Source organism: Dendropsophus ebraccatus, chromosome 8 (assembly GCF_027789765.1).
Source record: "Dendropsophus ebraccatus isolate aDenEbr1 chromosome 8, aDenEbr1.pat, whole genome shotgun sequence".
Classification (NCBI taxonomy): Eukaryota; Metazoa; Chordata; class Amphibia; order Anura; family Hylidae; genus Dendropsophus; species Dendropsophus ebraccatus.
The window spans coordinates 32,552,034-32,578,869 of record NC_091461.1 but is presented as its reverse complement, the minus strand read 5'-3'; the positions used below and the strand labels follow the sequence as shown (position 1 = coordinate 32,578,869).

The 26,836-nt window shown below is 41.6% G+C and overlaps 1 protein-coding gene and 1 long non-coding RNA gene across 4 annotated transcripts in view; one reads left to right on the top strand and one right to left on the bottom strand.

Moving 5' to 3' along the window:
- Window positions 1-26,836, bottom strand: part of DNTT (DNA nucleotidylexotransferase) — a 335,507-nt gene that overhangs the window by 249,867 nt on the left and 58,804 nt on the right. Inside the window, exon 1 of one of the 3 annotated variants that reach the window (XM_069980129.1) lies at window positions 23,674-23,748. The exons of the other annotated variants lie outside the window; for them this stretch is intronic. The gene's annotated coding sequence lies outside the window, so the exon portion shown is untranslated. Of the gene's footprint in view, window positions 1-23,673; window positions 23,749-26,836 lie in introns of those variants that run through there. 3 annotated transcript variants of the gene reach the window in all.
- The window catches only part of LOC138799231 (uncharacterized), a 61,336-nt gene that overhangs the window by 22,679 nt on the left and 11,821 nt on the right, over window positions 1-26,836 (top strand). The gene's annotated exons all lie outside the window — the stretch shown is intronic.

The following is a 26,836-nucleotide window of genomic DNA, read 5'->3' as shown; positions in this document are numbered from 1 at the left end:
TCTAAACAGTTCCCATGCCCCAGGCGTGCATGGGCTATCTGCATTAAAGAGGCAGCTAATGTAAGCATTTACCACAACAACATGAAGCGATCTCCGCTCCCTCCCTGGACCTCAGGAAGAATTCATCAATGTTTAAACATGTTGTTTCCTGTGACCCAATCACTTCATTTCCAGTACTAAAACTATTATGTGTTGTAAAGTCTTATGTTACAAGTAGAGGAAACAAGGTCAGATCCCGCTGTCAGCTTATTGGGATGTGTGTGACAAGCAATGCATAATGCATGGGGCATTGGTAAAGTACAGTGCGCCTTATAGAGATAGTAGAAGGATACTGACAGAATAGCCTAAAAGTGAGACCACATCTGCAATACTGTGTCCAGTTCTGCAGACCTCACCTACAAAGTAGAACTGGTCCAAAGACGAGCAACAAAAATGGTGGACAGTCTGAAGCATATAAAAATATTAGGAAAGGAGTACTCTGGTGGAAATTTTTTTTTTACAAATCTCAAGCCATTAGGTACTGCTGTATGTCCTGCAGATAGTGCTGTATTCTTTCCAGTCTGACACAGTGCTCTCTGCTTACACCTCTGTCCCTGACAGAAACTGTCCAGAGCAGCAGCAAATCCCCATAGAAATCCTGTCCTGCACTGGACAGGACCTGTCATGGACAGAGGTGGCAGCAGAGAGCACTGTGTCAGGCTGGAAAGAATACACCACTTCTTGCTGGACCAGGGCCGCTTTAACCAGAGGGCATATGGTGCACGTGCACCGGGCCCACTGGTTAAAGGGGCCCGCCCTGAGCAGGGCCGGCCTTTGCTCTGTGCCCATCCATGGCGCCCCCTGCAGCCCCCCCCCCCTGCTGCGCTCTGTACTGTAGCTATGAGCGCTCCTAACGAGCGCTCATAGGTACAAAAAGCAGCAGCACTGACAGGTCGGGAGCCATTGGCTCCCTCCCTGTCAGTCATCCTTGTGGCCGCAGGCAGTGCTTTACCTGCGATCAAGAGGCCGCTCTCCTGTAGTGGTATCGTCACTCAGTGCCGAAACCAGGAGAGGGGAGAGCGGCCTCTTGTGACCGCAGGCAAAGCACTGCCTGCAGCCACAAGGATGAGGTGAAGAGAAGAGGAGACACGGACCCAGGTGAGTATAAAGTGTTTTTTTTGTTACTTGCTATATGGGAGGGGGAAGCACAAAGGGGGGCTATATAACGGGGGGCAGCACACAGCGGGGGTCTATTCAACTAGGGGTGCCACAGGGGGGCCTACATACTACTGGGGGGATGGGGCACACAGGGGGTATATATAACTGGAAGGGCACACAGGGGGTATATTTATAACTGGGGGAGCGCAGAGTGACAGGGGGGATTATATAGAAAGGGGGATCCACAGGGGGGTATATATAATTGGGGGGGCACACAGGGGGTATATATATAACTGGGGGGTGCACAGGGGGATTATATAAAGGGGAGTATATATAACTTGGGGAGCACATAGGGGATATATATATCTGGGGGCACACAGGGGGTATATATAACGGGGGGCACACAGTGGGTATATATATAACTGGGGAGCACACAGGGGGTATACATATAACTGGGGGCACAAAGGGGGTATATATAAGTCGGGGAGCACACAGGGGGCTATAAAGGGGTGCACAGGGGATATATATACTACTGGGGTTGCACAGGGGGACTATATACTACTTGGGGGAGCACAGGGGATATATATACTACTGGGGGTTGCACAGGGGGGTATATACACTACTGGGGGATGTACAGGGGGTATATATAACTGGGGGAGCACAGAGGGGGCTATATACTAATGAGGGGAGCACCTAGTGGTCTATAGTAGTAGGGGCAGCACACAAGGGGTCTATATACTACTGGGGCAGCACCTAGTGGTCTATATACTACTGGGGGCAGTGCACAGGGGGTCTATATACTACTGGGGGCAGCACAATGAGGTCTATATACTACTGGGGGTAGCACACAGGTGTCTTTATACTACTGGGGGTAGCACACAGGTGTCTATATACTACTGTGGGTAGCACACAGGTGTCTATATACTACTGGGGGCAGCACACAGCTGTCTATACTACTGGGGGAAGCACACAGCTGTCTATACTACTGGGGGCAGCACACAGCTGTCTATACTACTGGGGGCAGCACACAGCTGTCTATACTACTGGGGCAGCACACAGCTTTCTATACTACTGGGGGCAGCACACAGGGGGTCTATACTACTGGGGCAGCACACGGGTCTATACTAACATTGGAGCTGCACAGAGTATTATATAGAGACCTTACTACTATATTGGGGCACATAACATACCTAATTATTAAGTGGGAGCACAGAGGGGTGTAACTACTAAATAGGGGCACAGAGGGGGGTAACTACTATATAGGGGTACATAGGGGGTAACTACTATATAGGGGTACGGGGTACCTTACTACTGTATGTGTTGGAGCCTAAAATGTTTCTCTGGCAGATTCTGCAGAGAAGATTCACAGCAGGGGGAAGACTTAAAGGTGGCCCAGGCTGGATGGAGTGAAAGAAAAGGTGAAAGACTCTGATCAGAGAAGACGCCCCCTGTGAGTAAATGGATGTAACTGTTATAGGGTCTGTAGTGATATAATATGTAGCGATATGGTCTATGGTGGTCATGGTGTGCCGGTATTATCTAATGGTATCATTGGTGATATCTTTACAAGGTTATAAGGTAACTACCATATGTATTGGAGTTTTAAATACAGTGTGGGGGCATTTTCAGGGCATTATACTGTGTGTGGAGCTCCGATTCTGATTACGCTGGGTTGGGGGGGGGCCCTCTTGAGGACTGTGCACTGGGCCCACCAATGTATTAAAACGTCCCTGTGCTGACACTAGTCAATTTGAAAAACAACTTTTGCACCAGAGTACCCCTTAAAAGATTTAATTCTGTACAGTCTGGAGGAAAGAGGGAAAAGGGGGAACATGATTGAAACCATTAACTATGTCAAAGGGCTAAGGTTCAGGTGAGAAGTGTTTTTAAGAAAAAACTGAACTCAAAAACAAGAGGACACAGTGAGTGGTTAGTTGGGGAAAGAAGTAACACAAGAGAATATTACTTTACTGAAAGAGTAGTAGATACTGGGAACAAACCTCCGGCAGATGTGGTTGGTAAATCTACAATAACAGAATGTAAACTTGCCTGGAATAAACATATATCTAATAGATAATAAGAAGGGAAATACTAAAAGGGCCGACTAGATGGAACCAGTGGTCTTTATCTGCTGACAATCTTCTATTTTTCAAAATTTTTACTAATCCCTTAAAATTATCCTTCAATTTCTTTTTTACAAATTGCAAGTTTAGCTTTTTTGGCTTTAAAACTTTTGGCATTGAAAAGCCGACCGCGATTTCTCCTAAGCTTGCATCTTAAGAGAACAATGATCAGGCATGTTGAAATCTAATTTGATACAGAAGGACATTGTTATTTATTCATATGGAATCCTGGTTTGTTCTGTCAGATGTTCCATTGCAGAAGCACGCTCCCCTAGAAAACGCTGCCATATGAAGGCAGCATATGGCAGCCCAGAGAGTCCATAGGGACAAAGTGCTGCTATACAGCCATGTGCACAAAGCCTAAAGAACTGCACATATTTCCAGAACCCATTTTCCTGGTGGCACGTTACATATAGATTTATATGCCCCAAAGTGTTTCCATTATAGGAAACCTCAGGAATAATTAGCCAGATATACAATCCAATGGTTTATATTAAAAAATCATATTAAAATATCATATATTCATATATTGCAGCTGCCTTTATTTGGTGTTTAATAGGAATTTTTTATGCCATGAAATATTTTAGTGACAAAAACAGCAATTTAAAAAAAAATTGAATTAAGCCAAAAATTGATGTGTAAGCAGCAGCGCTATAAAACCACAGGGCTGCGGCTCAGCAATGCTACAGATGGAGCCGGCGGAAACAAAAGCTCAAACGCTGTGATTTTTATAATTGTAATGATGACAAAATATTTTATAACACCCTCCAAAAAATTCACTAAATTTCCAAGTGAATATGGAATATTTAAGGTGTGTTATTTACAAGCAAATTCAAACTATTTATTCCAGGTAATTGAAAATTCTGTTTCGCCTGCATTTAGGGCCCCCGGTGAGTCGGATCTCTCATTGTAGAGAAAAGATGGATTGACGAGCCTGTTTATATACAATGCTGGTAGCAAAGCATGTAGGAGTTCTTGCTGATTATGTACCTCCAACATACAACAGAGCAGTGCAGAAATTATCACTGGTCTCTAGTAGGGATCACAATCTAATCCTCCTTCCTCGCATAACATATACACAAGGGACAATTTAACCCTTAGGGGACACAGCCAGTTTTCATTTTTGCATTTTCGTTTTCCCCTCCTCGTGTATATAAGGCCATAGCGCCTGCATTTTTCCACCTAGAGACCCAAATGAGCCCTTATTTTTTGCGCAACTAATTGTACTTTGCTATGGCAGATGTAAATTTTGCCTAAAATGTGCCGGGAAACCAGAAAAAAATTATATGTGTGGTGAAATTGAAAAAAAAAATGTTTTTTTTTTATTTGGGGGGGGGGGTTGTTTTTACTATGTTCGCCCTGGGGTAAAACTGACTCGTTATATATGTTCCTTAAGTTGTTACGATTACAACGATATGTAACATGTATAACTTTTATTTGATTTGATGGCTTGTAAAAAATTAAAACCTTTTAAAGAAAATATATGTTCCTTAAAATCGCTCCATTCCCAGGCTTATAGCGTTTTTATCCTTTGGTCTATGGGGCTGTGCGAGGTGTCATTTTTTGCGCCATGATGTGATCTTTCTATCGGTACCTTGATTGCGCATATATGACTTTTTGAGCGCTTTTTATTACAATTATTCTGGATTTGATGCGACCAAAAATGCGCAATTTTGCACTTTGGGATTTTTTTGCGCTGACGCCGTTTACCGTGTGAGATCAGGAATGTGACTAATTAATAGTTCGGGCGATTACGCACGCGGCGATAGCAAACATGTTTGTTTATTAATTAATTAATTTATTTTTATTTATAAAATGGGGAAAGGGGGGTGATTCAGACTTTTAGTAGGGGAGGGGATTTTGTGTTATTAAAAATACATTTTTCTTTTACTTTACACATATACTAGAAGCCCCCCTGGGGGACTTCTAGTATATGCACTCTGATCTCTCATAGAGATCCATGCAGTATAGTTATACTGCATGAATCCATGAGATCGGTGTTCTATTACTTTTGGCTGCTGCAGCCAAAAGCAATAGAATGCCGAGCCGGGATCAGCGCCATTACGGCGCAGACCCCGGACCGGGATGGATGCAGGGATCGCCCCTCCGCAATCGCGCCGCAGGGGGGCGATCCCCCCACTAGACCACCAGGGATGCATATCAGCAAGTATTTAGAAGCAGCTGTCAACTTTGACAGCTGCTTCTAAGTACTTAATTAGCGGGCACGGCCATCGGACCGTGCCCGCTAATAGCCGCGATCCCGGGCTACATGCGGCACCCGGGATCGCGGCAGTTCAGAGGGGGGTCGCCGCGCGACCCCCCTCTGAACTCCCATAGCGGCACGAGGACGTTCAATAACGTCCTGGTGCAGCTATGGGTTAAAGTGACTCTGTACCCACAATCTGTTCCCCCCCCCCCCCCAAACGGCATATGCCCACAAGAGGAGTTCAGAGCGGGGCCGTGTCGCGACCCCGCTCTGAACTGCTGCAATCACGACGGTTATCTGCAGCACAGTACCGCGACTATTAGCGGGAGCGGTCCGATCGCCGCTCCCGCTAATTGACACCGTTGGATGCGGCTGTCTAACAGCGTTAAATGAAGCCCATCCCTGGTGTCTAGTGGCGGCTCCCCCCGCGCGATGCGATCGCGGAGGGGGGATCCCTTGGTCTTACAGGACGCTGATCCCAACTGCAACTGCAGCAGGCCAAAGCAATAGAGCACCGATCTCATGGTTCCGTGCTGTGTCATACAGCTACACTGATCTCTAAGAGAGATTAGTGTAGCTGTATTAGAAGTCCCCCAGGGGAATAACCCTAACCCCAGGGGGACTTCAAATTAAAGTGAAAGTAAAAGAAAAAAAGTGTTTTTATAAATACAAAACCCCCTTCCCTAATAAAAGTTTGAATCACCCTCCTTTTTCCCATTTTATTAATAAAAATAAATAAATAAATAAACATGTTTGGTATCGTCTCGTGCATAATGGCGCAAACTATTAATTTATCACATTCCTGATCTCACACAGTAAACGGCGTAAGGGCAAAGACCCGCCAAAGTGCAAAAATTGCGTATTTTTTGGTCACATCAAATTCAGAAACAAAAAGTCACATATATGAAATCAAGGTACCGATAGAAAGAACACATCATGGCACAAAAAATTACACCTCAATCAGCCCCATAGACCATTGAGGAACATGTATAACATGTCAGTTTTTCCATAGAACAAACAGCGTAAAAATGAAAACACACCAAAGAAAAAGAATTGCGTTTATTTTTCAATTTCACCGAGCATATAATTTTTTTCTGGTTTTGCAGCATATTTTATGCAAAAAGTAAGTGTGCCTTTGCAAAGTACAATAAGTGACGCAAAAAATAAGGGCTCATGTGGGTGAAAAAATGCAAGTGCTATGGCCTTTTAAACACAAGGAGGAAAAAACGAAAACGCAAAAACGAAAATTGCCTCCATCCTTGAGAGGTTAAAGTGTCACTGTCGTTTAATTTTTTTTTATTTTTTTTTTGCAGAAATCAATAGTACAGGCTTCATGGCTTGCTTACGGAGAGGGGATGGGTGGAGGGAGATGAAGCACCAAATCAGGACAACAAAGAGTTAATTTACAGCTACATCACTGGGCTATCTTCTCTTAAGTCAGCACTGACCTCTCTGACCTCTGAATAGAGGCTTTCACAAAGCTCCCGCTGTGTAATCCTTTGTTCCCTCCTTCCTCCTCCCCCCTCCCCTCTCCATAGAACAGACAGGGGCATGTCTGATGCAACATGACATGATTTCCTGATAATGAGCAGTGAATGACAGAAAGGAGAGGAGGGGGGGGGACCTGGGGAAAGGCTTTTTGAATGCAGATAATGGCATATGTGCCTAATAAACCCAAGTACAAAGTTTCTTAAAATCACCTGTACTACTGATTTCTGCAAAAAAAAAAATATATATATATATATATGACAGTGACACTTTAACCCCTTAAGGTCCATGTGCAGTGCTTACACAAGTGATGAATAGGATAAATCCTGCCTGGGCATTCCTAATGGTGAAGAGGGCAGGGAGGAGGAACAGGAACAGGCGGTGCTGGCCTAGGGCACAGACACTCAAGGCCACACCAATTTTAAACAGCTTTTTAAGTTTAAGGGTACAAACACACACAGCAGATATGCAGCAGATACGCAGCAGATATGCAGCAGATTTGATACTGTGTTCAGTTATTTAGCTCTAATCTGCTGCGTATCTGCTGAGTATCGCAGCAGTAAATACGCAGCGTATATGCTGTGTGTGTTTGTACCCTGAAAGTGTTTTTTTAGGACAATAACTGCAATACCTGCTGAACGAACCCCAGGAAAGATCTTGGATTAAAAACAGCTATGCGATGGTATAAACGGTTTTGGGGGGCAGATTATGGGGACAGAGTCACTTTAAAGGAAATCTGTCAGCTGCAATTCACATTAAAAACTGTTGACACTGTTAGATAGCTTTTAGGGCAAGAAGACACGTGGAACCTTTCATATATCCAGCTGTGCTTCCAGAATGTAGAATATTGCATTTATTATCTGGTATAAAGAGTCAAAAAGGCTTTCCTAAATTTCTGAATAGCTGCAAGCTGTAGTGCTTCCTCTACGCCCTCCCAGCTTCATTGGCACTTGGCCCAAGGAGGGTCAGGGATGGGGGGGGGGGGGAGGAGGTGTTATAGCTTGCTATACTTCATGAGCTCTGGAAAGCCACTTTTACTCTTTGTACTAGAGAAAAATAACATTATTCTACATTCTGGAAGCACAGACAGATATTTGAAAGGTACCAGGTGTTTCCTTGTCCTAACAGATATCTAACAGTGTCAGCAGTATGAATGTGACTTGCAACTGACAGATTCCCTTACCCATATGTTCTTAGAAGCTGAATCTTGAGTATCTCGGAAATATAAACATGTCATTAGTCAACTTTGAGCCCAGAGCCAGCGTTGACAATTACTGAGTCTCTGTGCAGCTCATATCTGTAATCCATGAATTTTATAATTAGTACTTAGTAAAATATGAACAGTGCAATTTAACAACTTTACAATGCATTTTACACACAGTGCAACAAAGTCAGATGATACTACATCCAACCGTATAGAACAGACTTGTACTGGGACACTGCAATAATATTAGAATAGATATACCTCCCAATACCCAATAACAAGGTCAAAGAGAATTAATAACTTGGTTATGGTACTTTCTTTGTTTTTTTCTCGATATGTCAAGGTACATAAAGCAGATATGGTAATGTAGCCATGTTGATCAGTACAAAACCAGGGACATTTTAACGTGCTGATATCACAATATAGTGCATGGGATGCCGAGGATGGAGCTAAGTTTCTTAAACTGTTTCCGTGATATTACGAGTTTAATCCCTACGCTAACAAGTCCCTTTTGTGCACTGGGGACTGGACTACCAGCCCCAGTGCACCGATCTGCCCCCGGCCGGCCCTCCCTGCTGATATTCATTAGGCCGGCCGGGGACACACCGGTGCACTGGGGTCGGTAGTCCCTTCCCCAGTGCACCAAAACGACTTATTGGCGCAGGTGTTAAACTCCTAATATGACGAAAACAGTGTAAGAAATGTGACTTTATCCACAGTGCCCCATACGTTATAGGGACATAGAGATATAGATACTTCTAACCTGCTCATAGTTTCCCTTTAAGAGGAAAAAAAAGGGTGATTTGGATCACAACAGACACAGTCCCTCGAAATGTGTACAATGTAGGGCGGCATTGGAGGTGTCTTATTATTCATACTAATACATGAAGGTTAAAAAAAAAAAAGACGATCTTAAAGACCTAGATGGCTTCTTAGCTCAACCTTACCTCCTTTATTTCACATTAGTTTCCATAATAAACTCCAATATATTCGCTCTTTGTCACAATTTACTGGTGTGTAAAAATAATTTGTTCTCATGTGAGAAATTACATACACTATAAAAACAAAGAATTCATTTACATAATGAGCTTCTATAATGAGATAGCTCCAGAGGGGCCACTTACATAATGCGTAGTTCTCTTATATTACAGGAGAGCCATTGGGACCTTAGAGGTTAGGGGCCGAACATGACTGCAGCCCTTAAACTCTAAGTGATTCTACGATGAAACTACCGTACAGAATAGTCAGTGATTAGAATAATGTACTGACCCTGGATCTTACAGGGATTTATAAGTAATGTCCATGTATTCATGAGGCAGACCATAGGGTGCTTATAAGGCCCCTGGAGATAGAGTACGCTGTTTAGTTGAGCTGCAATTGTTTTAGTACCACTTCCCTTAAAAACAACCTGGTTAAAGCTGGTGCATTCAGTAAATCCTGGTGATGCTGTAAATTTTTCAAACTGTTTCCCTATTCCCGCCATCTGAGCTTGTTTCTCTATATGTAAATAGGGTCACTCAGTGCACTGGAGGGGGGCCCAGAGCCCTCAGTGTACTGATATCCCCTCCCCTGGGTGACACACCTCCTTCAGGATTATGTCTGGCCACATTACCGAGGGGAGGGGACATTGGTGCACTCGGGGCACTGGCCCGGCCTCCAGCGACACTATTTGCATATAGAAAAACCAACGCAGATGTTGTGAACTGGCAACTGTTTGAAAAATGGACAGCTTCACCAGGATCTATGCACAGGCCCTGACCAGGTCATATAAAATATTATTCTTACATGGGAAGTGGTATATTCTCTTTAAAGGATATTGAACATCGACAGAAATCTCTTTCCCTAGATCCTTAAAGCGAATGTACCATCAGGTACATCGGTTTGAGTTTGTTACATTAACGGATCAGCGCCGGTGTGGGGATGCTGGTGGCATGGTCTTTTTTTTGAACCACCGCCGTTTCCCATGCACAGTGCCAGTCTATTCCCCAGCATCGGCACGGGCGAGACGGAACCCCCCTCCTTTTTGTGACACGGCTCCATTGATTCTAATGGAGCTGCATCACAGAGGGGAGGGAAGATTGACACACTGGCCAGCCCCCAGGGCTCCATGCCAGGCTGGTACTCAGGAATAGACTGGCGCCATGCACAGAAACTGGGCTGCAGTTAAAAAAAAAATTACAGCGCCACCGGCATCCAAGCACAGGTGCCTATCCGTTAATGTAAAAAAAATCAGAGCGATGTACATAATGTTACATTTGATTTAAAGGGATTTTCCAGGCATTTAACATTACTAGCTCATACACAGGATAGGCCATCAATATTCAGCTTCTTTAGTATTACACAGACACGTGGAGCCCTCCAGAGAGTATGACGGCCATTGTATACACTCTCCACATTGGGCAACGAGTGAAAGTCCAGAACAGGGACTTCCCCTCCATTACCTCAACCTTTCCTAATCAGGTATTACACAATGGGTATTCTAAAACAAAATGCTACCAACAACAGAAGGGACCATAATGGCATCTTTGCTATGGGCTCCCACTCGCCTCATTTTCTATATATGGACTCACCAGCAATTCACTCTATGTAAAGTAAGGGTTAAATATGGGGGGGGGACGAGATTACATAGAACACTTCCTGTTTTTAAAGACTTTCTGTAGTCTTTGTATCGCTTCCCATTATAGCCGGCGATGTTTATGTGCCGAATCTAATCTCCGTGTTGATCCAGCCACTAATTGAATCATCTGTTTCATAAAAAGCATTTTCCTCGGTAATACATATTTGTTGCATAGCAGCTTAATATAAAAGAATGGGTCACATGGTCTCTCTGCGTGAGCTGGCACGCTCTCCGCCAACAGATGGTATATGCTGTTTAATCGCAGCACACTCCATATTAACATTTGTTATTATGATAATTACTATTGAAATTTCTACCGCCATATATAACAGATTAATGCTTAATTTCTGCAAAATATAGATTTTAGGTCCAAGAATCTGACACTTTAAATTCAATTGAGAGATCCTATACACAGGACCAGGACATTGTGGGTACACTGACTGCTTTCATCCCTGTTCTAAGAAAAATTACTAATGAATGTTGTGTAATAAAGGCAATGAAGGCTCGGCAATTTAAGTTCCATTAAAAATACAAAAATAGTAGTCAGCAGAACAGAGAAAATAAATACAATTATAAAAAAATACAAGGTTAAAAATAAGACTTTTGCTTTAGCATCTTAAAGGGGGTTTCCACATCTTTTAAAAACGAGATGAAGCGATTTTTTTAAAGATTAACAATAAACGCTCGCAAACGAGATTGTTTATCGTTAACATGAAATCATTATATTACATAGAACGATGGTTTTTAGTTCCTACGATCATTAACTCCATCTGATCCCAGCAAAAGAAGTAAAGATTTGGAATTAGGCTGCGTTTACACGGAACGATTATGCGTTCGCTGTAACGATCTCATTTGAGTGATAATCATTCCGTGTAAACACAGCAAACGATCAAGCGACGAGCGAAAAATCGTTCATTTTGATCTTTCAACATGTTCACAAATCGTCGTTCATCGTTCACTAAAAATTCGCAGATCGCTTCGTGTAAACAGTCTTTCAAAGATTCACCCTATGTGAACGATTTTTCTTACGAATTTTCTTACGATTTTTCTAACGATTTATTCGTCTAAACGCTGATCGTTATAAAAACCAAATTGTTGCTTCAAAATCGTTAAACGATCGATTGGGCGAATTATCGCTTCGTGTAAACGAATGTGGAATTACAGCGAACGATTACCGAATGCTTAATGATGATTTTAGGGTCAGATCTAAATCAACGATCAATGACACAAGAGCGATTTTTCAATCGTTGCCTGCAATTACACAGGATGATTATCGTTTAAATTTGAAAGATATAATGATTTTCCACACGATAATCATCCCGTGTGATATGGCCCTAAGGGTCAGTCTGGACTTCGGCCTACTGCTGAGCCGCTGCTCTGATGCTTACTCGGTCTCCACCACTTTCCGTTCCCATTCTGATATACAGGAAATGGCTGTGGCTCAGCCAATCACCGGTTTAGGCGGGATTCTATTGCACCACCGATTTGTTATACAGGCACTTTCTGTGTATTGGGTTGGGTCCAGATAGTGAAGATCAGCCAGGATTAGTCAAGGATTTTTTTGGTAGCTCTACTTTTTATTTTTATAAACTGCATTTTTATTAAATTTTTCATTTTTAACATAACACAATAAGAGATAAATGCAGCATTTTAAGTACATAACCAAAAAAGTAGGATATAACTATACATAAAAACAAGTAATGAAATTCAAATTTGAACATGTACAAGTAACTACAATTAGTTCTTCTGAGTAAATGAGGAGCAAGCGGAGAGATCGAAAATGTCTGTCAAGTAAATGTCAAAGACACTAATATGTGACACCCAACCAAGAGGAGGCCCAGAGACCAGCGGTCTGTCTACCATTAAGAGCCTGGACAAAGTGGTGGGAATGCTATATCAGGTAGGACCGTCTGGCCCTCTGGTCCCAGAACACCTCCCAAGAGTCCCAAATATTGCTGAATTTTTCCACAGTGTTATGATAAGTGTCAGTGAGAGATCCCATATCCCTAACATCTCTAATCCATGTGAACAGATCCAGAGAGGATGGGCGGGATGGACTTTTCCAATGGAGCGAGATGAGACATTTGGTAGCTGTAAGGATGGGGAGGAGCATTATGGCAGCACAACTCTCTATATGCCTGGGGAGAAGACATTCAGGAGGAGCTGAAGCAGAGACAGGGGGATGTGAATATTCAGAATATCCGTGATGTCCGATTGTGTCCTGATACAGTGTGTCCATACACAATGTTACAGCCTTAATTTCTAAACTTTGAAAGGAACATTGTCTAGGGTAGTGTTTCCCAACTGGGGTTTTCCCCTGCAGAATGGCCCGACAAAAAAACAGGAACTGCTATCTTAAGCTCATTCAAATGTTCAAAATAGGGAAATACAACAGTTTAGAAGTTTGAACAGTTGTACACAAAGAACAGGGTGCCCCATAGTAAATAACAAACTGGTAATCATATCACCCTGGACAAAAGGGCTTTACTGCAGCACCCTTTTCCTTCCCTTTTCCATAAACCTTGGGCCAGTTACCATTTTGTGTGGAGAGCATGCAGTCAAGGTTCTCACCATCTAAAAGCAAAATGGAATGGGACAACTTGGACTTGGTCCCACCTTCCAATGGGCCAATAGCAGCTGCACTGGCCACCTCTTTGGTATTTATGCCCTTGAGATTAACCCGATTAAAACAGCTGAACCTACCAGCCGGAAAACAGTGGTGTGAACAAGCCCATGGCTATATAGATCTAGTCATTAAGATTCTGGGCTAACCTTTTATCATTATAGTCCCTTTCCTACTATAGGATATAGTCTCTGACCTCACCTCCTGGTTCTGACTCTGTCTCTATTGTGCCCTTTGGTTCAGACTATTTCTCATTTTCCCTGTACACTTTGAAATGGATCATCAACAAGGGGGTTATCACCTACAGATTTACAAAGTAGGTAGGGACAATGGTGCAGAGATGTTTAAGGTTGCACCTCCTGTCGCTGATGTTACAGCTTGTATTTGCGGAGCCATTTAAATTTCCCAATATACTGATTCAATAGATGGTGTATTTCTCTTTTGCACAACCCTAACATCCCCCCCCCCCCCAGGTACATTAGAGAACAAAACAATTTGACTAATATTTTGCATGCACCTGCTTAACTTACAGTGAAGCGTAACACCAGCTAAGAATGAAAGTATTCTTGTATGGAATTACTGGTAATCTACGGATGAGGCTCCCGACACCAAACCACACAGCAAAATATGTACCCCCCCCCCCCCGCCCCAACATTTCCCATATCCACAAAGAAGCAGTCATCTAGAAAGTGAGTCAGTAGTAGAAATGTCATAGTATTAAGGAACCATAGCCCTGAAAGCAAAAGCAGTGTGAGACGTAGTTACATTGTTCTAAAACTTCCTACAATAACCATGTAAAGCATGGTATAAATATGTATGAAACATTTTATCAAGAACATAAAAGTCTCACAATCATACGATGGCAAATAGCTATCATTAGCGGCTCCATGTGCTGCATATTCCTCAAAGATTTCGCCAAAAATACAATTCCTAATTTATATTCATCTGTTAGGACTCTCTAAGGCTTTATTGTATCCTACACTCATAACAGATTATTGCGGTGCCTAATGCTTACTGCTCACCCTGCAGCCCTCAGTTCTCTCCAGGTCCCTTCAAGACGCAAGATTATGCTTCGCTGGTTGTAGGTGAGACATAATTCACACAGCCAGCAGGTAGCAGGATTATTTAGTGTTGCAGGCACCTGATTGTGTAACCAACAGGAAGGAAAAAGCTATGGTTTAAAGTACCTTGTTAAACAGGGCAGGTAAAAGTGAGTACTCAGCATACTGGGTATGGGGAGCATATGGCTGGCACTGTGGCTGCACCCATTATAGGGGGTATATGCTTGCATTGATATTGCATGCACGTGGCTGCACTGATTATAGGGGGCATATGATTGCATTGATATTGCAGGAACGTGGCTGCACTGATTATAGGGGGCATATGATTGCATTGATATTGCAGGCTTGTGGCTGCACTTATTATAGGGAGAATATGATGGCACTGATATTGCAGGCATATGGCTGCACTGATTATAGGGGAAATATGATGGCACTGATATTGCAGGCATATGGCTGCACTGATTATAGGGGGAATATGATGATAAGCTTACCCAACTATGCATACACTGAGAATTTTAAGTGAGTAAGGTGTGCATGCAGAAAATCTGCAGCATAATATAACTGTATAAGCAAAGTGTACTGTATGCCTTTATGTATTAGGGTATGTGCACACTACGGAATCTACACGGATAACTTCCAGCAGATTCCATGCACGCTCCTGCTTCCTGTTCCCATAGGCTATATTCTATGCTCAGGCGGGCGGCAAAATCTGCCTGAGCATAGAATGGAGCCTATGGGACAGACGTTACTTCAAGCGGGAGCATGGGGGGGCAAGTGACGGAATTCGCTGGAAGTTATCTGCGTGGATTCCGTAGTGTGCACCATAAGTCCCACTATTGACTGCCTGAAGCAAGATGCTCCTCTCACCGCACAACAGATATGGCCCTGGTGGTTGCACTGATTATAGAGGTCACTGGTTCTCTATTATTAATATTTCCATATTTATTGTATCAGCCAAGATAGGTAGGATGAACAGTGCATAGATGCATCCCAGAGATAACTTGCCGTACGTCTCATGGGGGGGCACACAAAAAACATAAAGAATATGTAATAAGCAAAGCCAAAGTGTCTGGAACTGCTAAATAGGATTTATGGCTATAATCAGATAACCTAAGAAAGACTAACGGAGAAAGCACAGAGAAAGAGAGAAACTACATACAAAAGAGAGATATTACATACAGGAGTACTGTGAGTTTGTGGATCTTATAAATAGATAGATAATTACATTAATAATGACAGGGCGCCAGTCAACCAGTCCATTAGACCATAGATATGCTCCCTTTTGATTGTTAGTTTCCTCATTAGACAATTGTGATAAAGACTACACATCCCATAGATATCTTCTTGCTGGTGTCAGGACAGCACAACCCCCAAGAATGATGTATTATGGCAATATCAGTGCTGGGTCAATGAAATCATTAAGGTCCTTGGAGATTACAATACCTGAACATATTAAAACTCTTCATCACTTCCAGTTTCATATAAAGACAACTCCCATAATGTTTCCATACAAAGCGCAAAGTATTCTCTACATAGCGGTGCATTATACTGAGGAGTGGGACTTTGTATTTTAGGGTTCGGTCTGGGTCTGGAGGTCTGTATTTATTCCTGGGCCTAGTCTGAGGTCTGTTATTATTTTGGGTATGGGGGTGTTCATTTTTGGGGGGTCTATTTGAGTGGCTCAGTGATCTATCTTTATTGCATGGGCTGAAGTGTGTACTTGTTATAGGGTCAGTATTTATAAGGGGGGCTGAGATGTATAATTAGAAACATAGGGGGAGATTTATCAAACTGGTGTAAAGTGAAACTGGCTCAGTTGCCCCTAGCAACCAATCAGATTCCACCTTTCATTCCTCACAGACTCTTTGGAAAATGAAAGGTGGAATCTAATTGGTTGCTAGGGGCAACTGAGCCAGTTTCACTTTACACCAGTTTGATAAATCTCCCCTTTAGAAATATAGAAGATTGTCGGAAGAAAAAGCCCCTCTTGTCCATCTAGTCCGTCCTTATATTGTTTTCTTTCTCATTATCCTAGGATATATATATGTTTATCCCAAGCAAGTTTACATTCAGTTATTGTAGATTTACCAACCGCATCTGCTGGAAGTTTGTTCCAAGCATCTACTACTCTTTCAGTAAAATAATATTTTCTCACGTTGCTTCTGATCTTTTCCCCAACTAACCTCTCACTGCCTCCTCTTGTTCTTGAGTCCCGTTTTTTTTGTTTTTTTTTTTATTAAAACACTTCCCTTCTGAACCTTATTTAGTCCTTCAACATATTTAAAGGTTTCAAAGGTGGACTAAGGGTGGTATTACACGGAACGATTATCGTTTGAAAAATCGTTAAATTGTTCGGATTTGAACGATAATCATTTCGTGTAATAGCAGGCAACGATTAAACGACCACCGAGAAATAGTTGATCGTTTAATAGGATCCGAACCTATTTTTATCGTTTGATCGTTCGCACATCGTTTGGTGGAATAAGAATTCACAGCTGAAACGTACGCAATAGCGACGACTGAACGACCACAAGAACGATCATAAATAACGATCATCGTTTCGTGTACTTGGGCGAACGATTTCGGGTCGTTTGCCTTAGCGGTCGTTTAGATCGTTTATCGTTAATCGTTAGTCGTCGGAAAATTGCTTGGTGTAATAGTACCCTAAGTTTATTTAGGGTTCTCAGTTTAATTACAATTTGGTCTCTGGCCTGGGGTCATATGCACTTTAGAATAGGTGCATTTAGGTGATGAGTGGTGATTTGATAAAAATTTGCTAATACCCTTACACGGCTTACACACATTCTTTCCTTCAGAGTTTCCCTGATTTAACTAATGACAGGCAGTGAATTATGGCGCATGTAATTCTACGGGGGACATTTATTAAGGTGCACAGCGGCCATTTTCTGGCACAGAGGGGCCAGATGCATATAAATCTATTCGCACACACCTGTTTTGCGAATAAATTTTCGCATCTGGCCCCACTACGCCTGTAGTGCCAGAGGGACAGGGAGTGGGTGGAGAGGGGACAGAATGGGTGTCCGCCGAATTTAACATTTTACCAGTGGAAAAATGTTAAAGTGTCGCTGTCATTATAACTTTCAAAATCTAAATGAACATTATATTTTTTGTTATTATCATTATTGTGCTGGTTAAAAAAAAAAAAAAACAGATTAAACACAGGAATTCCGGCCAGTAAAGAGAGTCACGTCTCAATGTGTCCATCAGTCACATGACTGCCTTCTCTCTCTATGAGCGCTCAGATGGCCTGGGATACACAGGACTTCCTGTTTTCTGACTCTTTGATAAAAAAAAAAAAGAAAACAGGAAGTGCCGTGTTTTCCATGATAACTAAAAAATAATAATAATATTAATAATGAATATATATTGCAGACTTGCCTTATACTACTACATCTACTGTTTATTTAGATTTTGAAAGTTATAATGACAGTGACACTTCGAGCTGGCATAGGCTTCAGTACATCCACACATTCATGCGCACAGGATTTAAGTAAAGGTATTGCACCTCTACCTAAATCCTGGACGCATCGGCACTGTGGGGACATTTTTAAGCCGGGCTTAATAAATGTCCCCCTACGTGTGTATGTGTGTATACACATGAATCAGTCATAACTGACAGGTGAAGTAAATAATCTTGATTTTACTCATTTTGAGGCTATGTTCCCACTATGTAAAAATAAGGGCAAACAATGGTCATTGTGACAAAACAACGGCCATTATTGATGATCATGTTTTGCCACATCAGCCATTATTTGCCCTAATTTTTACATTGTGGGAACATAGCCTAAACGCAATTTTAGGCCTCGACCACACAACTTCTTTTTTTGGCCATTTGACGGCAGTTTTTTTTTTTGGAAGGCAAACGTCTCACGCTGAAATGACGGCCATTGTTTGTGAAATAACAGCACGGTGGCTCAGTGGTTAGAACTATGGCCTTGCAGCGCTGGGGTCCTGGGTTCAAATCCCATCAAGGGCATGTTCTCTCTGTCTTTGCGTGGGTTTCCTCCCACACCCATAAAGATAGGTGAATTTAGATTGTGAGCCCTATTGGGGACAGGGAGCAATAATTGGCAAAAAACTATGTGAAGTGCTGCGGAATCTGTGTGCGCTATACAAATAAAAGCATGATTATTGTTATCAAATGACCTAAAAAAGACGTTGTGTGGATGTGGCCTTAAAGAGGATGTACCACCAGATACGTCCTCTTTAACCTGACACAGGGATAGAACGGCGCCATGATGGGGAAGCCGGTGCTGGGGTCTGTTTTTCGAACCGCAGCCCGGTTCCCCCGTACGGCGTCGTTCTTTCCACGGTTACCAGCCGGTGCTCAAGCACTGGAGGTAGGCCGGCCTGCCCCCAGTGGAAAGGAATTCCCTCCCCTCTATGACGTGGCTCCTTTGATTCTAAAGGAGCTGCGTCATGGAGGGGAGGGAATTCCCTCCCACTGGGGGCGGGACGGCCTACCTCCAGTGCTTGAGCACCGGCCGGTAACCGTGGAAAGAATGGTGCCGTACGGGGGAACCGGGCCACAGTTCGAAAAACGGACCGCGGCACCGGCTCCCCCGTGTCGGCGCCGTTCTATCCCTGTGTCAGGTTAAAGAGGACGTATCTGGTGGTACATCCTCTTTAAACTGAATTCAGATCAGAAGCATTTTATTTTAGCTAGGGATGAACGAATTTACAGTAAAAACAAAGCAAATCGCTTTGTTAGCTTGGCAGTCGGCTTATCAGCTGCCTTTGATGTCTGTGCAGCTCCTCCCTGGGTGCCTGGAAAAGATGGATCCAGTACTGGGAAAGGGCCCATTCACACTACGGAATTGGCACCAAAATTCCCAGGACTGGACCCAGCTTAGTGTGCATCTTGCTGCACACTAAGGCTATGTTCACACTACGTATGAGACCGGCTGTTCTGTGACAGAACGGCCGGTCTCTGAAAAGATCATCCTGGCCGCTACTGCAGCAGCGGCCAGATGATATTTAGCGCCACAAAGTTCTGATGCGGGCGCATCATGTGTGCGCGCCCGCATGAGAACTCTCCACTCCCCCTCCACAGTGTGCACTGACAGGGTTATATGCGGCCGCTATTCAATGAATAGCAGCCTCAGAAAACTGACATGTCAGTTTTTCACGGTGCCACTAGGAATCCTGGCAGGGATGTGTATACAATCTGGCCAGGATTCCCTCAGAAGGCAGCACTACTTAAGACAGTTTACACAACAGCCTAACATTGCAACTAGAACATGATATAGACCCCCTCTACCATAGACCAGGGGGTGACATTGCAGATGCCAATACAGCCATAGTGTTACTATCCACCAGCACTTAAGTTCTGTCAATAAATCTCTTTAACCTTCCAATGAAAAAATGACTCCGCTCATTCTGTCCCATTCTATACAGCAAAGCTGACAAGTGAGCTACAGGAAACAGGAGAAATCAATGTATTCTGTTAGTTTAGTGGATTTTTTATGTAACTAAATAACTTTACGTATCGAAAAAAAGTCAAAATCCAATTTATAGAACGTTTTATTTTGTGATGATACATTCCCTGTTTAAAAAGAAACAGGACATATATACTGTATTGTTGTATGATAAGTGTAAAACTAGGAACTGAGCTGGATAACTAGGGCACAGAAGCCATTATACTTCTATCACTGAGAATAAATGTTGGCACGCAAGGTATATAACATTCTCCCGGTCAGATAGGCCGCGGTGTCTATATACAGTATGTTGTGCATGAAAAGCTCATTGAAGTTAAAAAAGCATGAACTCTTTTCATATACACCCAGTGCATAGCCTAATGTAGGGCATCCTCAGTGCTTTCAGTTCAGATCGACTATGTTATCCTGGAACATGAAAATTAAAGGGGTTGTGCCATCACTAAACCTTTAAATACCAAACCTGTTTTAGTACTAAGGAAAATTTCTTTTTTACATTGCTGCGTTCATAGCACCAGGGCTTTTTCCATTAGTGTGGCTACATGAGAGTGTTTTTTTTTTTTTTTTTTATGGAATAAAGTATATTTTTATCCCATTTAATTTTGACATTCAACTATTTTTATGAACCTTTTTTCACCATTTTTTTGTGTGTTTTAACATTATCCTGTTTGCGCTATCAACATGATATATGTGTTTTATGGGTTAGTATCTTTTTTTTTTTTTTTACTAGTTTAGCATTCTATTATTTTATAACACAATATATATAACATTTTTAATTTTTTATGCACGTCGCTATATGTTGCTGTGTTTTTTTTTTTTTGTTTTTTTGTTTTTTGCAGAACAAATCAGATTTTTATCACAGCCAATATCCATTTACTTTTATTATATTAGGAAATAAAATGTTTGCAATTTTTATGCCATTCACCATGCAGTAAATGGAACGTGTTCATTTGATTATATACTGTATTTTATATTATATAAGGAAAAGCTGTAAAAACTGTCAACCCTTCTTATTTTTTAATAAAATTATTCAGCTTTATAATTTTTTTTCAGTCCTGCTAGGTGGCTTCACAGTGCGAGCTGCTTATCTATCTTAAAGGGATACTAGAGAGAAATAAAAATTTTTCAAATCTGTTGAAAGTTATACAGATTTGTAAATGATTTCTATTTAAAAAAAAAAAAAAAAAAAAGTCTTCTGGTACTTATCAGCTGCTGTATGTCTTACAGGAAGTTGAGTTTTCTCTGCTCTCTGCTGCCACCACTATCCCTGTCAGGAACTTTCAGAGTAGTAGCAAATTCCCATGAAAAAAAAAATCTCTTGCCCTTGATAGTTGATGACATGGACAGAGGTGGCAGCAGAGAGCACTGCAAAGAATACCCCACTTCCTGCAGGACATACAGCAACTGATAAGTAGTGGAAAACTTGAGATTTTTAAACAGAAGTCATTTACAAATCCGTATAACTTTATGAAACCAGTTGATTCCCCTCCCCCTCCAGAGTACCCCTTTACGGGCCTTTTTACATGGTCAGGTGTAGATCAGCAATCGTTTGTGATTGCTGCATTGTTTGTGCAGCCTATTAACTTCATAATAATCGCTTGCACATTACGGTTTACTTTACTCATGACTTTTAAGCGAATGTGGCATTAGGTACATTCGCTTTAAAGTGTTGCACATGAATAGAACGGCGCTGGCTTGGAGAAGCCATCTCATTCACTTTAATGCCCATACAAAAGATGCAGTAAGAAGATAAACTAGGGATTTCATGTTAATTGGCCCTTTTACAAGAGCCAATTATCAACAGTGAGGGTTCCTGCCTGCCTAAAAAAGAACAAAGACAGCGCTTCATGTGCAGGACCAGATGCAATAGGATGGATAGAAATGCAGTAAGGGAGTAAAACAGGGTCCCCTCTCACCTGGCACAACTCACTATGCGCATACTCAAGAAGGGAACCAGATGCAGTCCTCCTCTCCCAATTCCAGCAGGATTAACAGGCGCAGCTACTCCCAACAGATCACGTATAAAAAACTACTACTAGGTTCAGCATTACGTGTTTCTAGACTGGACCAGTCTTTTTATCAGATGCTTAGTCTACTAGTCTATTACCTGTCAATAATATACTGACAGGGAATGTATTATGTCATACATTTGGAATGGCCCAATAGGCATGGCGCGATGCCAGTTCTCGAAGCCTCTTTTAGGCCCATGGCTGCCAGAATGGATCTAGATCACAGGTGTCAAACTTGCGGCCCTTCAGCTGTTGCAAGACTACAATTCTCATCATGCCTGGACAGTCCAAGCATGATGAAATGATGGAAAATGAAGTTTTACAATAGCTAGAGAGCCGTGAGTTTGATACCTGTGATGTAAGCAATACAGTCACTATTGATACTTCCAATCCCTGCAATGACAGCTCTATATAATAGAGACAGCACCCACTGATGATGGCCCAGGTACAGATATTCCCTTATGCTAAAAACACTGCACAGTACATTTAAACATATATTAACATAATTTCAGAACATTTCTATATGAAAATAATTCCTAGGAAACCTCTTTTAATATAATCATCGCTTTAACTGTGTCATACGCCTCAACAACAGACTGAAACTGTTGGAGGTGACAAACGTTACTGCTTAATTCCATAGATATAAAGGTCTGATGACTGTTCCAATCATTTAATTTTCCGGTGGCTTGTTGGGTAAGTGATTACATGGACATATGGTTGCAATGATGGGAAGTATTTCCTCGTGGGGAAATCATTTTCATAATTGAAATGATCATTTATTCACATGGACGCACAGGTACATTGTGGGATTAGATTTTAATAAATGCTACAATAGTAAAAGATTTAGAAATTGTATTTTTTTAATATGCGGTGTGATGTTTATTATGTGTGAAGTTAATCCATATATAAAATGAGGTGAAAATGAGTGCATTTTTAACATTGACCACTAGATGTCAGCACAACAGACTACATTACTTTGTGGGAAAACTAAAAGGAAGGAAATCTTGTTTTACAGCCTACAGTAAAACATTTTCTGCTCATTATGACTAATAGGTGGAGGGCTAATGGCAACACGACAGGATACGGTACTGATAGAGGCAACCAAAAGTGATTTTTTACAATATTATTGAGTTGAAGCATTAAAAAAAATCCAAATAAATGCTCCAGTCGATAAATTTTATTTTCTTTGATTGGAACCAACCTATGTATTCTAAGTTCATTGTGGCTTATCAATGGGGACATATTGCATCAACATGCGGAGCTATTTGTAGTCTCCGCCCAACCACAATTATTGATCAAATGTAAAGAAAAAGTTTGCAACCTTTTTTCTTACTGGCATTGATGTTAGAGTTGTTACCAGATACTAGGTTTATATAGATATGAGTGAACTTATAATAATCGCTCAGCATTTGAATCCTTAACCCATGAGAAGATGGATGCAACCCTAGAGTATGTTGGTTCTGATAATAAATCATCATATAAAAATAACTTATTGGCTAAATTATATATATATATATATATATATATATATATATATTAATCGTTCCGTGTAATAGAAGGCAACGATCAGCCGACATCGTTCATGACATCATGTTGAAAGACCAATGACTCATACAGCAACAATCTGCTCCGTTGCTCCGTGGATAGCAGCAGACCGCCACTATTCCCTATGGGCTACCCAGACAATCGAGCAATCACCTGGGCAGCCCCCCCCCCCCCGTAGCTCCCCACAGCCTCCCCTGTACTCACCCGTCCGTGCTTTAGCTGACAGCGCTCGTTTGCTCCTCTAGCCACCCCATGTAGTAGGGGCTTTAGAGCTCCCCCCACCTTGTAAAATGACCTTTGCACAGGTCAAAGAGTATGAGAGAAAACGCTTCTATGAATTGCTACCTATGGTAAGACTAACAATTCACGCCTTACTTGTTATCTATTTAATCTACTTCCCCCCAGTTCTGAGCTGCTGCTTTCTGCTGGAGGCACAAAAAAACTGCGTGCGAGCTTTTCTCTCCGTCTCCCCTGCCTCCCCCTCCCTTCTAAGACAGCTCATGTAAACAAGTCTATGGCCGGCTGTATCTGCAACTTTGTAGCTTCTTTGTTATACTGACTTAATAGATATAAAGTATGGAAGGAATTGTTAGTCTCACCATGGGCAGCAACATATGAAAAGTTATGTTTGAGCAGAATACCCCTTTAAATAATAGATTAGAAAATAAAGTAGATAAGAAAAAAAGTGTTAAGTTATAAACTAAGAAAATACATTCCTAAAGATTCATTGTGAGAAAAATAAGATGATATACTCTTCACCTAATCCCCAACCTACTGCAACGTATGTTACATGACGGTGGGAGTAGTAGTCTTGACCGTAAGGAATACAAATATAGATCTTCCCTTGTTGTAATTGTCAGCTTCCAAAGAACACTTTAAATCCATGAATAAGCCGCAGATGTTATTACGAGGACACAGATTATATAGTAGAGCAGTGCCAGTACTTCTGTGTCATCCTTGAAGACAAGGTGAAACTCCTGAGCCAACAAACACATCGCAGACTATTTGGAGTTAAAGTCTTCTCCGATGCCCATCGCTAGTCGCTGTCTAACAGCTTGAATGTATTAGGACGGATTCATTCTTGTGTCTCACGCCATGCTGTGCACACCCGAAGGGCAGCCAAAGGGCACTGGCTGTATCTGCTGTCCGAAATTCCTTCTACGCCATACCTGACCGGACTGTAAAATGCTTAATATGGAAGATTATCTCTTTCGGTTGTCTTGTAATATTCGCTCTTTATTCTCGATCTTTATCATTGTGCCAGATGTACCTAATCTCAGGCTGCACTTAGAACAATGCCACTATCTCCGATATGTCCTTCTCATGTCTTATTTGGTAGTACCTAGCTGTACAGAGGGATGAGGATGTGCGGTTATAACCCTGCCTTCAATCATAACAACCGTCCTTGAGTTCACTAGACAATACCGGATATATTAATGTCCTAGGACCTAAGCTTTCTTTTTTTTCTTTTAAGCTCAGTTCACACAAACATCAAAACTTCTGTTTCTAATGGACCCCTTTTTATTGGATTGAAGCAGAAAGAATATATAGTATATATGTATAGTGACACTTTTTTTTTAAGTGTCACTGTTGTTTAATTTTTTTTAATTTTTATTTTTTTTTGCAGAAATCAATAGTACAGGCGATTTTAAGAAACTTTGTAATTGGGTTTATTAGCCGAAAAATGCATTTTTATCATGAGAAAGCAGTTTGAACATCTCCCCCCTGTCTTCATTGTTCTCTATGGAGAGGGGAGGGGTAGAGGGAGATGAAGCACCAAAACAAGACAACAAAGAGTTAATTTACAGCTGCATTACTGAGCTATCTTCTCTTAAGTCAGCGCTGACCTCTCTAACCTCTGAACAGAGGCTTTCACAAACTCCTGCTGTGTAATCCTTTGTTCTCTGCTCTCTGCTAGTGACTAATCTCCCCCCTCCCCTCTCCATAGAACAAACAGGGCATGTCTGATGCAACATGATTTCCTGATAATGAGCAGTGAATGAGAGAGAGGAGTGGGGGGGGGGGGGGGCTGGGGAAAGTCTTTTTGAATGCAGATAATGGCATATTTGCCTAATAAGCCCAATTACAAAGTTTCTTAACCCCTTAAGGACCGGGGCAATTTTGATTTTTGCGTTTTAATTTTTCGTCCTTGTGCATAACAGGCCATAGCACTTGCATTTTTTCACCTAGAAACCCACATGAGCCCTTATTTTTTGCGCCACTAATTGTACTTTGCAATGACGGGCTGAATTTTTGCATAAAGTACACAGCGAAACCAGAAAAAAAATTCAATGTGTGGTGAAATTGAAAAAATACCCCCACATTTTGTGTACTTAGTGGATGTGTTTTTACAGCGTTCGCCCTGGGGTAAAACTGACTTGTTATATATGTTCCTCAAGTCGTTACGATTAAAACGATATATAACATGTATAACTTTTATTGTATCTGATGGCCTGTAAAACATTAAAACCATTGTTTACAAATATACGTTCCTTAAAATCGCTCTATTCCCAGGCTTATAGCGCTTTTATCCTTTGGTCTATGGGGCTGTATGATGTGTCATTTTTTGCGCCATGATGTTTACTTTCTATCGGTACCTTGATTGCGCATATACGACTTTTTGATCGCTTTTTATTAACATTTTTCTGGATTTGATGCGACCAAAAATGCGCAATTTTGGGATTATTTTGCGCTTACGCCGTTTACCGTGTGAGATCAGGAATGTGATTAATTAATAGTTCGGGTGATTACACATGCGGCAATAGCAAACATGTTTATTTATCTATTTACTTTTATTAACCCTTAGGGGACACAGCCAGTTTTCATTTTTGCGTTTTCGTTTTTCCCTCCTCGTGTATATAAGGCCATAGTGCCTGCATTTTTCCACCTAGAGACCCAAATGAGCCCTTATTTTTTGCGCAACTAATTGTACTTTGCTATGGCAGATGTAATTTTTGCCTAAAATGTGCCGGGAAACCAGAAAAAAATTATATGTGTGGTGAAATTGAAAAAAAAAAATGTTTGTTTTTTTATTTGGGGGGGGGGGTTGTTTTTACTCCGTTTGCCCTGGGGTAAAACTGACTCGTTATATATGTTCCTCAAGTTGTTACGATTACAACGATATGTAACATGTATAACTTTTATTTGATTTGATGGCTTGTAAAAAATTAAAACCTTTTAAAGAAAATATATGTTCCTTAAAATCGCTCCATTCCCAGGCTTATAGCGCTTTTATCCTTTGGTCTATGGGTCTGTGTGAGGTGTCATTTTTTGCGCCATGATGTCATCTTTCTATCGGTACCTTGATTGCGCATATACGACTTTTTGATCGCTTTTTATTACAATTATTCTGGATTTGATGCGACCA